We start from the raw sequence: 14537 nt of genomic DNA on the forward strand, positions 1-14537 counted from the left end.
TGCCTGTAATCTTAGCACTTTGGGAAGCCAAGGCAGGTAGATCACTTGAGGTCACGAGTTCAAAACCAGGCTGGCCAACATGGTGAAACCCTGTCTTTGCTAAAAAAAAAAAAAAAAAAATTCAGGCAAACACCTGTAATCCCAGCTACTTAGGAGACTGAGGGAGGATAATCACTAGGAAAATTCTGATACAGACATTCATATTCATTTAAGACTCCTAGAAATGAAAAATTCTTCTTAAGAAATTCTTAACAGAAATTACTATTTTGGAGTGGAGCAAAGACGGTGAAAGGTAACCTTAATTTTACACTACATACTCTTCTGTGTAGGTCTGCATTTATTTACTGTGAGCATGTATTTCTTCATGCCAAGAAGGCTAACATAAATAAATATGTATAAGAAGCCAATGAAAAGCCTGTCTTAATACTTCAAACATATACAACATACATGTTTTCTTTAAAATAGGAAATATTCATGTTTTGACACTTCCACTCCCACAATATCTAGCTTCATACATTTCTACATATGTTCATCTACTAAGTTGTATTACAATATCCTAATGTTTTAAATTACATATAAAATATTTATAATATATCATATTGAGGGACTGTGTTAAATGAACTTCCAGGGTCACCTAGGAGCTTTGTTTCCAGTGCAGGACTTTTCCTGCCTCTGGCAAGCTAGGGGCTCCCAGGGGCTTCAAGCGTAGGGACTTTTCCCTCTTCTGACCCTTGGAAGCAGAGGCTCAGTGACTTAGGGTTTTAAAAACAGTAGCCAATCCGGTAAAGGATTCAAAGATCAATTAATCCAGAGAAAGTTTGAAAAAACTCCTCTCATTGGACGAGAATGAGAATGGGGAGGGAACAACTCAGGGGTATAATCTCCAGTCGCCTAAGCCTGCTGCGAGCAGCACCTCTCCCAGTGCCCTTCAATGGCGAGGAAGCTGTCCTTTTGCTCTGCCTGATAAATCACACTACCACACACTTTTTGGGTACATGAGTTCCATCTGAGCTGCAACACTCTCTGCGACACCAAGGCCCTCTTCCCAATTCTTCGGGGTTGGAGAGGCCAAGAACCTAAGTTCCAGAGAATCTGGCTGCAGCTAATCCGGTTACAATATGACTTTGTACGTATTTTTTTATACATGATGTTACTTCACCTGAAATTTTCCTCTATCTTACTTCTTAATATCTGGTAAACACATGTTCATTCTTCTCAAACTTGCACATGAGACTTTCTTCCAAGCTCTCCTCTCCCCCAGTAGTGGTGACTCAGTTCCTCTCCTATACTGCTCACTTATGCTACAAAATTTTGTCATATAGACATCACATTGAATTATTTATCATAATGTTTAGTCTCGCTCTTCTATACTCTGAAAGTTCCTTGAGATTAGAAATAACACCTTATTTTTCTTAATATCACTAGTGCCATGCAGAAGGTCAGAAACAAAATTGGTTCACCATACATTTTTTTTAACTGACCTAGGAAAAAACATTTCATTTTTTGGTCAGTCTGTAAATCATGGCCACAGTGTAGAAGAATAGTAATTACTGCTATTTATTGAGGGCTTAAAATGACACTTCTTATGTACTTTATATGCATTATATTATATAAGACTTATAGAAACCCTGGAGATATTATTATGATTACTAAGCTCATTTTTCAGATGAGGAACCTGAGATTTTGAGTCATTAATTTTCTTGGCCAAACTATGATCTAGAACTTAATTATGATGTCCTTAGATTGAGATTTGAACCTAAAATAAAGAGAATCATGCAGTTAACTTAAGATTCGAGAAAGCATAAACTAAAAGTAATTCTTTACGTTCCATTTCTTCAGGTGTAACAATTAAATAGAAACAAACAAGTAGAAACAAATCCCTAATGATTATAAATGAATTGTCTTGTAAAATATATTCATATATATATGTGTGTGTGGGTGTATATATAGGTGTATATATATACATACATATATACCTATATATACACACACACACATATATGTATATATATGTATACCTATATATACACACACACATATATATGTATATACACATATATACACACACATATATATGTGTGTACCTGTACACACACATATATATATGTATATATGTCTCAGCATAAAACATACTATCATATATTCATTAATTATTGGAACGTGTACTTTAGAAAACAGTTTGACCAAGAAGAGAGCACAGAAGATAAGCAAAGTAAATTACTGATTTTAATACTTTTAACTTTAAAGAGATAGAAATCCACAAGGACTAAAGATATCTCAAATTATACTTTTCCAGAAAGAGCATCACAGGAGCCCTAAAAGAGAAACCTCACATAGACCATTTATAAATATTATTTTTAAAAATGTAAAACCAATCAAGAATTATAGAAAAATCAAATGTTCTAAAGCAAGAAGAATCTGCCAGTGATTTAATTTATAGTATCATCATATCAGAAAAAAAGAGGAAAAGACTTAGAAATTGGTTTTATTAGGATGTTTTAGTTTTATTAATAGAAATATGTGTTTTAACAAAATGGAAATTTGCAAATTAAAAAAATATGTCTGTGGCCATAAACCTGTGTTTAAAAAGTAGGAAAAAAGAAGAAAAGAAGAAATTATTTCCAATCTCCACTCTAGTATTATTTAATATAAAAATCCTGTGAAATAAAATTTCCTTACACTCTGAAAGAGAATGCAAAATACTTTCCAGTATAAAATTCATATCCTTGAACTTGAGTTAGGAATTACAATTTCCTGCTTTGAAGAAGAGTTACAACTTTACCATCTCTGTCTGTATTGATCCCAGTTGGACGGTTATTGTCAATGGTGATGTAAACATATAGGTAAAAACCTCATTGCCATTAAATGCTAATTCTAAATATAAAGACACAAGAAAATTCAGAATGTCACAATGCCTTGTTCCTCAGTACATTTATATAAGAAGAAAGCAGCCCATGAGAAAGGCACCACTCTCTACTAAATGACCTGCTTAGGGCCTTAAGGCTCATGGTCTCCAAGCTGTTTAGTGGCCTGTGTCAAAAAAATTACTTGTTTCATTCCAATTTCTCTCAATTCAATAACCCCTAAGCCTCTCAAAACAAAGCAAAGTTAAAATGATTTTCAATTGCTTTGGACTAGGATGTGTCAGGCAGTCACCACCATTTCATGAACATCAATAGAACAAAGCACTCACCCTTAAACCTTTCTCTTTTTCTCATTAATCAAAATTCCAATGAGCTGATTTCTTTTTTAGTCTACTCTAGAAAAGATTTATGAGAAATGGGATTTTTCTGACTCATGACTTTAAGCTAAGTACTCTGGATATATATTCCAGAGGAAAACAACACAGCTAATCATCCCACTTAACTCTAAATAATGTGCCCTTGATTACGAATTGTATTCCAAAAGTCCAGCAATCAAGAAGCTTGAGGGAAATGAGAGCATGGCTTTCTGTTCTTGACTTTTTTTCTTCATGAATAGCTTTTCTTTCTGTGCTTTATTTAGTCATACATTCTAATATAAGTTCATTGTGTCAGAAAGGTAAAATCACAAGAATTAATGATGGAGGATTTCACCTACTCAGCCGCCTGTCGTCATCTGTCAACTTTCTAACCATTCATCATCTAGCCTGTCACACTTGACATAAGCTTCTGAAGGGATGGGCGAAAGGGAGGCAGGAGAGGCTGGATAAATGTCTTCATGATCATCTTTAGCAATGTCAGGATCTCAGCACTCTCAGTATTTTAGACTTGCCTGTGACAGCTTTTCCACTAGCACTGAAGCTGCATTCCAAATTGATATTTGTGGCGGTGTGGATTCTGGGCTAGAGCAATGCCTTAGGCAAGCCAAATTCTGCAGTTTGATACCAGTAAACAATATGATCTCTCTTTGTGTTTATGTGGATGTGCTGGAGTGGAATGAGGGGAGGATAACTTCAAATGACAGTTGCCACAGGTGATTAATTTTTTTTTGTCTTTTACACATTTACTCTGCCTACTCTAATTTAAATTGGTGTTCCTAATGATCCTTTCATTTTGCACAAAAGCTGAAGAGATGCTTTCACTCATGAAACAAATAAGCAGGCAGAATGCCATCCATGAATACAATGCTTCTGACTCATTGTTAAAAAAAAATAATAAGTATACTGTGAGGTGTTTCCTCTTTATTGACATCCACCTGATCAGCCCATTTGTAACCAAGAAATGCAATTACGAGGTGAGACAGCTGATGGAGAAAGAGGTGGGATGCCAATAAGATGGGATATGGAGAGACATAACATAAAAGTTTTAGGGGAAAAGGCCAGACTGAGCCCAGAGAACAGAAAACATGCTCCAGCTCAACATTGCTAATTGTAATCAGGAAAAAGTAAATTCATCTCCCTGTGGCTCAGTGACAAAGGGGATAATAAATGAATGCTACTGGAAAAGGATACCAAAAAGTATGGCAGTGCTTATGAAAGTATTTCAAAGTTACAAAGTATGATTCAAGTAACTGGTTAAATATTATTTATAATTATCTCATATCAAAGGGAAGTCAATGGACTGATAATTGAGTCTTTAAACTTTGCCCTGGGAATCAGAGAGAATACAGAATCTCATGTTTTATTAACGTCACTCTGTTTTTTATGATCTAATCTTAGTCATCTTTTTGGTTTCCATTTTGGGATATAAGTAAACATGAAAGCAGTGGGATTCATATATATCAAAATATTGAAGCAATGCATATTTACAGAAGTTGGCAGCACAGAAACGAGCAACTTTTATGAGTAATTTTAGCCATCTCATGGGAAAATTACAATAGAGAAATAAAGTAATACGATGCTAAGTAAAGATTTTCAAGTATAATGACTATTCATATCACAATTCATTTTTATGAGCTGGATTAACAAGTTGTTTTTTGAAAACAAACAAAAAAACTCACCGTTTTTATTTTAGTGCAGAAATAACCTTTAGAATGTATGCTTCTAATAGAAAATATCAGGATTTTTTACTTTCTCTTTACTCAGTCAATAGTCAGGGGCTGTACCGTGATTACCTGACATACATTCAAACAGATGTGAGCTCCCACATTGATCTATCACTCTCTGGGGAACAGAGCTCTCAGAAGCTCTGTTTCTGAATAACAAGGTGAGAGTGAGCCGATACAAACCTCCCTTGAAAGAAAATGTCAGGTTTGGAATAGAGAAACAAGAGAAATATCACAGCTTTCCTTAAAAGATACACAAGGCTGCATTTCCTGATGTATTTCCTCTAGACACACGCTATTAGAAAATCTGATGAGCATGTAGTATATCCAAAGTATTTACCGCTGCTGACGGCCCCATCAATTCCTAGAGGAAAAGAATTGAAATGCAAAAAAACCTAAGTTGTATCCAAAAATTATTTATAATTTGAAACTCAAAGTTCATCAATGACTTCTTTGTTCTACCTAGACAATATCCTGTCTGCCTTCTGTAGCAATGCATGACATTTATTCAATTGGTGGGAATGCACAGGGTAAAAAAGAGCTCAGGAAATAAAACCCTGATCAATTATTTTTTATTTTCCAAAGTATTTTTCTGTTTATACCCCAAAACATTTTACCTGGACCAGTGTTTTAGCTTATGAACTACCTACCTCCAGCTTCTCCTTAGTCCAAATCATCATCAGACCATTAATAGTCAGATTTGGATTTGCAAAGCCCACCTCTGATCATGACTCTTGTTCTTAAAACTTTTGGAGGCTTCCCAGTACTACCACACACACATGTGCACACACAGACACACACACACACACACACCCCTTCCACAAGGCACATTATAACATTGTAGCAATGCTTTTATCCTTAGTAACCGTTAACCCGTCATATATAAACTGACATTGCAGTCAGCCAAAGCCACCTATTTCTTTCTAACACTACTTGGTTTTTCTTCTCTGTTCCTACTGCTTTGTTCATCTGAAATGTCCTTACTCTTTCATCTCTGCCTGGTTGACAGTTCACATATCCTTCAAGTTCTATGTCAAAGATTAAACACTCATTTTTTTTTCCCCTGAGTATCATTTCTCAGTATTCCAAATTTCCTTTAAAATACTTGGGAAAACTCAAAAGTATTTGGTACTCCTCCACAGTGGCTCTCAATGGTAGAAGCCAAATTGCAACTAGAATCTGGAAAGGATTTTCATTAGTTAAAAGACATACAAACCTAAGTGTCATTCCAGTTTGGCAAGAAGTGCTAGCTCGCTTGCTGTCATTTGAGGAACACCACGTTGCAGAGCCTACGGAATGGAAGAGTTTGTCTCCACCCTCTTGAAAATCCCCTCTTGTTAAGACCAGGATTCTCAACTTTGTGTGGTTTTTAAAATTGCATTTTATTGATTTTTAAATAATAAAATTGATTGATTTTTTTAACGGCCAAATACTTTCATTATATTTCATTTTCTTAAATGGATTATCATTTCCAGAAAGTTGGGGAAGGGAGGTGGTCAGGAAGAAGTAGAAGGGATGGTTGATGAAGCAAAGATTCTGCAGTGGTATAATCCAAATAGTGTGGTGTTGGTGGGAGGGCTTAGAGAAACAAGAAGTAGGAACAAATTTTCTGTGGAGGAGCCATCTTATGTCATCTCTTGGTCAAGCTTTCATTCAAAAAGGTGATTTTGTGTGTGTGTGTGTGTGTGTGTGTGTGTGTGTGTGTGTGTGTGTGGAATATAAATGCAATAAATTAGCATTTGAAAAAACAAATGGAAATTTGGCCAAAAACTACATATCTGAACCTACCTCTCAGCTGTAGATCTGAGACAAAAAGTATACCAAATATTCAAGTGCAGGTATCTACTTTGTTTCTTTTAACTGCATGATCAAAATAATTTAGCTTTGTTTTTGAGAATCAAGGACATTGTGTGAAATGAATTTTGTGCAAGTATTTTTTGCTTACTGTGTAGGTCTGTAAAGCACATTATAATACACAATGTATACTCATGTTTGATATCGCAAGATTTACTACGTTTCTGCTGAATTTATCTGACAACTCTCCCCAACTGAATTGAATGGAGAATAGGAGACTGAAAATATGCCACCTATTTTTCCTTCCATCAATTCTAGACAGGATTTTCTTGTTTGCAGGATAGGTAAAAAGGAAAATAACTTGAATGGGACCTGTGAAAAATACTGAATATTCAATAAAATTATGTTGTAAACTCTTTGGATATGTCCAACTCTAACCATAGGTAAATAACTCAGAATTATATAAACATTAATGCTGAAAACAAACATTTGGTTGGGACACATTAGAAGCAAGATATTGTCCTAAAATACACAAGTTATTATGAATGACTAAGGTAGTTTCTATCCCATTCAAAAGATATTTCGAATAAAATGTTCTAAAACCAAACAGTATAGTCATAGCATTCTCAGGAAATTAACAGATTAGCTACTAAGGAGATATTTCAATGAATACTAGGAAATATAGCATATTGGTATAATAGTGAACCTCTTATAAAAGAGTATGTAAGTCAGCGATAAAAGGTAAATCATAAATGTTTTCAAAGGGAGACAAATAAGTGGCAAAAGTATGTGAAGAAAGCAATCAGTGGATATAAATACTGAGACGTTAATAAAATAATAAAATTATGTACCAAATATATTCAAAATATTTTTTTCTTCCAAAAAAAAAAACAACAGGATAAGGATACGTGTGCAGAACATGCAGGTTTGTTACATAGGTATACATGTGCCTTGGTGGTTCGTTGCACCTATTGACCCATCCTCTAAGTTCCTTCCCCTCACACCCAACCACCCTGGATACACACCCTGGTGTGTGTTTTTCCTCTCTGTGTCCATGTGTTCTCATTGTTCAACTCCCAGTTATGAGTGAGAATATGCAGTGTTTGGTTTTCTGTTCCTGTATTAGATTGCTGAGGATGATGGCTTCCAGTTTCATCCATGTCTCTGCAAAGGATATGATCTAATTTTTTTATGGCAGCATATTATTCTATGGTGCATATGTACCACATTTTCTTTATCCAGTCTATCATTGATGGGCATTTGAGTTACTTCATGTCTTTGCTATGTGTGCATGTGTCTTTATAGTAGAAAGATTTATTCCCCTTGGGTATATATCCAGTAATGGGATTACTGGGTCAAATGGTATTTATGGTTCTAGATCCTTGAGGAATCACCGTACTGTCTTTCATATTATCTGACTTCATGCTACCTGATATCAAACTATAATACAAGGCTACAGTAACAAAAACAGCATGGTACTGGTACCAAAACAGACATATAAAAAAATGGAGCAAAACAAAGACCTCAGAATACTACATATCTACAGCCATCTGATATTTGACAAAACTTAAAAACAAGCAAAGGGGAAAGAATCTTCTATTCAGTAAGTGCTGCTGGAAAAACTGGCTAGCCATATGCAGAAAACTGAAACTGGAGCCTTCCTTACACCTTATACAAAAATTAATTCAAGATTGATTAAAGACTTAAATATGAAACCTAAAACTATGAAAACCCTAGGAAAAAAAACATAAACACTACCATTCAGAATATAGGCATGGGCAAAAAGACTTCATGACAAAAATACTAAAAGCAATTGCAACAAAAGCCAAAATTGACAAATCGGATCTAATTCAGCTAAAAAGCTTCTGCACAGCAAAAGAAACTATCATCAGAGTGAACAGGCAACCTATAGAATGAGAGAAAATTTTTGCAATCTACCTATCTGACAAAGGTCTAATTTCTAGAATCTACAAGGAACATACACAGATTTACAAGGAAAAAAAAAAGCAACCCCATCAAAAAGTGGGCAAAGGAAATGCACAGACATTTCTCAAAAGAAGACATTTACACGGCCAACAAACATATGAAAAAAAGCTCATCATCACTGATGATCAGAGAAATGTAAATCAGAACCACAATGAGATACCATCTCATGCCAGTCAGAATTGTGATTATTAAAAAGTCAGGAAACAATAGATCCTGGTGAGGCTGTGGAGAAATAGGAATGCTTTAACACTGTTGATGGGAATATAAAATAGTTCAATCATTGTGGAAGGCACTATGGCAATTCCCCAAAATTTTAAAAATATGGCATCTGGGGAACTGTTTTGCCATATATACAAAACTAGCTTAGAGAAAAGAGGAAAAGCTAGAAATAAGTAGGCACTTCTCTAAATAAAGAAGTGTAAACACCAATGTCCTTAGGGAATAGTGCCAGTATATCCCTTATTTAATGTTTTGGTTTAGAGAAAAAGTGCATAAGAGAATCTTGAAGTCTGTGGAAAACTTTTCCGTGTAATGCAGCCTTGCTGGATCTAAGTGATCTAAGGAACATTTTGTAATTTAGGTTATAAATAGCAAATTTATTTTAATCTGGGGCAGTGTATTTAGGAGAAAATCTAATGTATGTGTAGAAGATCTGAGTCTTGAAAAACACCGATTTTCACATAGGTTAGGAGCCTTGGAATTATTACACTCATATCCTTCAAGACAGCCTGAAAGAGAGATTGTTGCTTTCAAATATAACTGTCAAATACTCATCATCATTGAGCAACTTTTTGTAAAAATAAATATATTATTTTTCATTTACACTATACTCAAAACATACACACGCACACACACACACACACACACAGTGTGTGTGTGTGTTTTATACCCAAACCTCCAGGCAAGTACATATATATATATCCAAAACTCCAGGCAAGTACAATTTCCTGAGATGAGGAGACTGCAAACTAATGGAGCTTCAAAAGAAGAAGCTAATTCCCTCTGCCTCAGCCCTGCATCATGTAACTTCCTTCTTGATCAATTCTCACTTCCGTGTTTACTCATCACTTGCATATTGAGTAGCTACTCAATATGCTCAGAACTTGCACAGAACTTGACCCCGCCCATGACCATCAGAATTTAAACCAAATCTGATGGCTCATGTTGCAAAATTGAAAGGATAAGTTTCTAATTTAAAAAGTAAGATTGAGCCTATAAATTTGCCACTATTAATCACCTGAAAATTTTGAAAAGATATCATAATTCTAAAATTTTGGAATAATGGCTACAGAAAAGATAAAATATATACATAATACATAAAATAAAGGTAAAATAAAATATTTTTTATATATTTTTGCAGAAAGTAAGGCTGGGTATTATAAGCAGAATATAGAGTTGGACAAATTTCCGAGGGACAAAGGCAAATGGAAGGGAAGTGGTATCAATTAATAGAAAAAATGAGGACCAACAGTTCTGTATTTCCTAATGAAGTATAAAAGATAGCAAGATCTTAATGTAGACTGGTACAAACTATCAATCAAAAATGATAACAAGACATCAAAATATTTTTTTAAAGTAAACAAAAAAAGTAAATTATAGGATAGTTCCAGTAAATCAGGCCTAGAAACTGAACTTTTAAGAATTTAACAGTTAACAAAATAATAGTATTAAAATACAAATATCTTTGTGATATGGTGAAAAATACATTTATTTCTTAAAAGAAAAGGCAAATATACTTCAAGTTAATGAATAAAAAACTAGAGGTATAAACAAAATAATTAGTATTATGATATCTTCTCAAAAGAAGAAAAATGGAAATGATCAAGAGATTTTTTTAAATTTTCATTTAGAAATTGGGCTGAGTTGGGATTAATAAGGGAGGATGAAAATATCACTGTAAATGAGGGTTATAAAATTTATTATTTTCAGTTATCTGAATTTCTCAATAGCATTTTGGCACAGTTTATCCTTCTATCTCAGAATTGCTCTGCTTGCCTGACATCAGAGACATAAAACTCTCTTGGTTTCTCAGCTAATTCTCTGGACTCTGTCTCAAAGTCTTCATTGTCACTTTCCCCTCTACTTAGCTGCTTTGGAAAACTGTTAGTTTCTATTACCTGGCACTCCACAGAAGGCCACTTTTCTATTCAACCTGTACCCTCTCCTTAGGTTTCCTTCCACTGCCACAACTTTAAATACCATGACTATGTATATAACTTACATTTTATTTCTAGATTTCTCTTCTCAATTCTGAAGCATATATTTAAGTGTCTACTTGGTATCATCACTTGCTGTCTCATAAACATCACAAATATAGCATGTATGAGACCCAACCCTCAATGGACCCCATCTCAAACATATTTATTTTCTGCTCTTCCTCATCTGAGCAACAGAGTTGACCTCACATTCAACTTATGGTGCTTATGGCAGAAATCTGGGATGCATTCTTGAAACAAGTCTCTTATCAGCCACCATCATACCATCCTTGCTGGGTGAATTTTGATTAAAATTTTCCCTTCTTTCTATTTTATTCCAAGTAACTTGAACTTTTTTAAAAGCCTTCTAACAGATCTGTCTGGTTCTATTTCTATCTCTCTCTAATCCTCTACCTAAACAGAAGGAAAAGTGATATTTTTAAAAGACATAGTAAATGTAGCTCTCCTTTTAAAAAATCCAATGTCCTTAAAATAAATTAATACATCAAGCACATCTTGCTTAGAGTACAGCTTGATCTTTTCTACTGTTGCATTCTTCTCTTCATTTCTTGTTTTTCATTGAAAGAGTATTGGATTATCTCTATTTATGGACAGCATCAAATCCTCTTAGGTTCAAACATGTTATTATTTCTACCTGTTGTCCTATTCTTCTGTTCAATCTTTCTCCCAGTCTTTCCTTCTCCCTGAACAAACAACCACCTGTCAACATCTATTCACCCATTTCATCTTAGATTCAATTTATTTTTCACTTAGAGACCATTCCTGTGACACCACTGCTTGATTTACACACCCCTGTAACTACTTTGATAGCATTTTTAAACTTGTCTTTCATGCAAATCATGGGAGTTACATAGATATTTAGTTAATTATGTGTATGGATACTATATTAGTCCATTTTTCACACTGCTGATAAAAACATATCCAAGACTAGGCAATTTATAAAAGGCTGGGGAGGCCTCACAATCATGGCAGAAGGCAAGGAAGAGCAAGTCACATCTTACATGGATGGCAACAGGCAAAAAAAAAGAGTTTGTGCAGAGGAACTCCCATTTTTTAAAACCATGAGATCTCATGAGACCCATTCACTATCACAAAAACAGCATGAGAAAGACCCACTCTCATGATTCAATTATCTCCCACCAAATCCCTCCCACAACACATGGAAGTTATAGGAGCTACAAGGTAAAATTTGGGTGGGGACACAGAGCCAAAGCATATCATTCCATCCTGGTCCCCTCCCAAATCTCATATCTTCACATTTTGAAACCAATCATTCCTTCCCAACAATCCCCCAAAGTCTCAACTCATTCAACATTAACTCAAAAGTCCACAGTTCAAAGTCTCATCTGAGACAAGGCAAGTCCTTTCTGCCTATGAGCTTGTAAAATCAAAAGCAAGTTAGTTACTTCCTAGATACAGTGGGGGTTGGGCAAAGTTAATTACTTCCTAGATACAGGCATTGGGTAAATACAGTCATTCCAAATGGGAGAAATTGGCCAAAACAAAGGGGCCACAGGCCCCAGGCAAGTCCAAAATCCAGCAGGGCAGTCAAATTTTAAAGCTCCAAAATGATCTCCTTTGACTCCATGTCTCGCAACCAGTTCACAGGGATGCAAGAGGTAGGTTCCTATGTTCTTGGGCAGCTCCACCCTGTGGCTTTGCAGGGTACAGCCTCCCTCCTAGCTGCATTCACAGGCTAGCTTTGAGTGTTTGTGACTTTTTCAGGTGCACAGTGCAAGCTGTCAGTGGACCTACCATTCTGGGGTCTGGAGGATGGTGGCCCTCTTCTCATAGCTCCCCCACTACACAGTGCCCCAGTTGGGAATCTGTGTGGGGGCTCTGACCCCACATTTCCCTTCTGCACTGTCCTAGCAGAGGTTCTCCATGAGGGCCCTGCCCCTGCAGCAAACATCTACCTGGGCATCCAGGTGTTTCCATTTATCTTCTGAAATCTAGGCAGAAGTTCCCAAACCCCAGTTCTTAAATTCTATGCACTCGCAGGTTCAAAACCATGTGAAAGCTGCCAAGGCTTGAGGCTTGCATACCTGTAGCCACAGCCCAAGCTCTATGTTGGTGTCTTTCAGTCATAGCTGGAGTGGCTGAATTGCAAGGCACCAAGTCTCTAAGCTGCACACAGCACAGGGACCATGGGCCTGGCAGACAAAACCACTTTTTTTTCTCCTAGGCCTCTGGGCCTCTGATAGGCGAGGCTTAAGACACCTGACATGCCCTGAAGACATTTTCCCCATTGTCTTGAGGATTAACATTTGGCTCCTTGTTACTTATGCAAATTTATGCAGCTGCCTTGAATTTCTCCTCATAAAATGGGATTTTCTTTTCTATCTATATCCAACTTTTATTCTCTGCTTTTCTTATAAAACTGAATGCCTTTAACAACACCCAAGTTACCTTTTGAATGCTTTGCTGATTAGAAATTTCTTCCACCAGATACCCTAAATCATCTCTCTCAAGTTCAAAGTTCCACAAATCTCTAGGGCAGGGGCAAAATGTCACTATTCTCTTTGATAAAACATAACAAGAGTCATCTTTGCTCCAGTTCCCAACAAGTTCCTCATCTCCAGCCTGGACCTTATTGTTCATATCATTATCAGCATTTTTGTCAAAGTCATTCAACAAGTCTCTGAGAAGTTTCAAACTTTCCCATATTTTCCTGTCTTCTTCTGAGCCTTCCAAACTGTTCCAATCTCTGTCTGTTACTCAGTTCCAAAGTCACTTCCACATTTTCAGGTATCTTTTTAGCATAACCCACTCCCAGTATGATTTTACTGTATTAATCTGTTTTCATGCTGCTGATAAAGACATGCCCAAGACTCGCAGCTTACTAAAGAAAGAGGTTTAATTGGACTTACAGTTCCCTGTGGGTAGGGAGGCCTCACAATCACAGCAGAAGGCAAGGAGGAGCAAGTCACATCTTACATGGATGGCAACAGGCAAAAAAAAAGAGTTTGTGCAGAGGAACTCCCATTTTTTAAAACCATGAGATCTCATGAGACCCATTCACTATCACAAAAACAGCATGAGAAAGACCCACTCTCATGATTCAATTATCTCCCACCAGGCCCCTCCCACAACATGTGAGAATTACAGGAGCTACATCATGAGATTTGGATGGGGACACAGAACCAAACCACTCAGAGACTGACTCACAGCCCTGTGCTATCAAGATAAAGCTCAAAGTTCTGTGAAATAAGAACTCAGTCTATGTCTTTACTGTTGATTTCATATGATCTAAATCAGTTTTAAATGAATGCTTAAGACATTTAAAAATTTATATGTTATACATTTTATTTAGTGTGTGACCCTGATAAAATGGGCATGAGCTAAGTCAACAACAAATCAGAGAGCAGTGCAAAGAAGGCATTCCCTTCATAGATTTATGCTGAAGAAATAGATTTACTGCTTCACGATTGTTTAGGAAAGGTCAATTCATTTACTAGTTCATACAAAAGGCAAAAATTTCATGAAATGTATTACATCTAAGAGATTATAAAGGCTAAAGTATAGATAGGTACAACTACAGATCAGCTTTATTTGTGGAGGAAAATCTATAGGTTG

This window comes from Aotus nancymaae, unplaced genomic scaffold (assembly GCF_030222135.1).
Source record: "Aotus nancymaae isolate 86718 unplaced genomic scaffold, 86718_ANA_hifiasm-v0.15.2.pri h1tg000040l, whole genome shotgun sequence".
NCBI classification, from domain to species: domain Eukaryota; kingdom Metazoa; phylum Chordata; class Mammalia; order Primates; family Aotidae; genus Aotus; species Aotus nancymaae.